The sequence below is a fragment of the Cariama cristata genome, unplaced genomic scaffold (genome assembly GCF_000690535.1).
Source record: "Cariama cristata isolate BGI_N322 unplaced genomic scaffold, ASM69053v1 scaffold9306, whole genome shotgun sequence".
NCBI classification, from domain to species: Eukaryota; Metazoa; Chordata; class Aves; order Cariamiformes; family Cariamidae; genus Cariama; species Cariama cristata.
In genome coordinates this window covers 31876-33159 of record NW_009623792.1, presented here as the reverse complement: position 1 = coordinate 33159, position 1284 = coordinate 31876, and the positions used below count along the sequence as shown (strand labels likewise).

General features: G+C 48.4%; 1 protein-coding gene across 1 annotated transcript in view; it reads right to left on the bottom strand.

The window, feature by feature from the left end:
• Positions 1-1284, bottom strand: part of BIN3 (bridging integrator 3) — a gene marked incomplete at both ends in the record, with an annotated part of 24058 nt that overhangs the window by 503 nt on the left and 22271 nt on the right. The gene's annotated exons all lie outside the window — the stretch shown is intronic.

Genomic DNA, 1284 nt, shown 5'->3' with positions numbered 1-1284 from the left:
AAAGCCACGGACACCGAGAGGCTGCTGCAGAGATCACGAGCCAGCTGGTCTTCTCCGCTCCAGAATAAGGTGGACAACAAACAGTCCCAAAGCTCAGTCAGGCTGGAGAACATCGCCGGCCACGTCCGTGTCCCCTCGCCCTACGATTCCCAAGAGCATCGCCAGAGGATCCTGCCTCCAACCGTCATTCTCGCCCGTGACCTTCAGCTCAGCGCGTCCAACTGGCTTCTTTAAACAGAAGCGTGGGGAGAAAGGGAAATGTCTCTGAGATGGCATGGAAAAGGGCAGAAGGGGGTGGGCTGTGAAATATTAGACCAGTTCAAGTCTGCCACTTAATCCCGGTGCCATTCCAACAGGAGGGGGGTGCAGGAGAAAGCCGGTGAGCCCAGCCCAGCCGCGGCGCCAGTCCCGCTCCCTGGGACAGCACCCCGGAGCGATGGCACGGACAAAGCTCCAGGCTGGCAAAGCCTTAAATTATAGCAGGCTGAAGTAGGTCTGAGAGGCAAACGAGCAAATTCGTCATCATCTGCCGTGAAACAAGGAGCCTTTAAACTCCCGGGGTGGAATTCACGTGGGGCACCAAACAGCAGAAGACGTCGAGCAAACAGCTCTGAAGGGAAGATGCAAATTTGCAGCTCAGTAGAAATACCTGGGTGAAATTACACTATTTCCCATCAAACCTGTGGAGCTCTTGGATGCCCCAGGTTCAGGACTGCTTAAGGCTCCCGCAGGCGTTTAAGCTCACACATTGCTTAGTTAAGATCTTTTTTTTGGGGGGAGGGGAATAGATCACACAGAAGTTCATTAAAAGAAAAAAAAAATTAAATAACTAAAACCTGCTTAATCACCAGGACAAAAGCATTCACATTTTTCCAGCCACAGCTTTAGTCACCGAGGCTAAGCGAAGTAAGCTGCTTACTATTAAATCGGAGGTCTCTTTTGTTAAGGCTGATAGGGTTATTCTTTAACACAAAACTTAATTTTTGTGGGGAAAGTCATCAGAAAATGCGTGCTCTTTGACGCCGAGAAAGTCAACTGTTCCTTTGAGGATCAAGCGACGTTCTGCAGCAGCGACAGATTTGGGGAGAAATGCTGGTGTAGATTTAATTTTTTTAAAAAAAAAAAAAAAAAAAAAGTCATGATTTTGCTAAAATTTGGGAGAGAGAAAAGAATCTGGCAAAGCTTCCTGTTAACCAATTACTGCAATTTTCCAAGACGAATTCTCGTAACAGGTGGCAAACATAAAGCCTCGCGACGCTCTGATCTTCCCCCTTTCCCATCCAG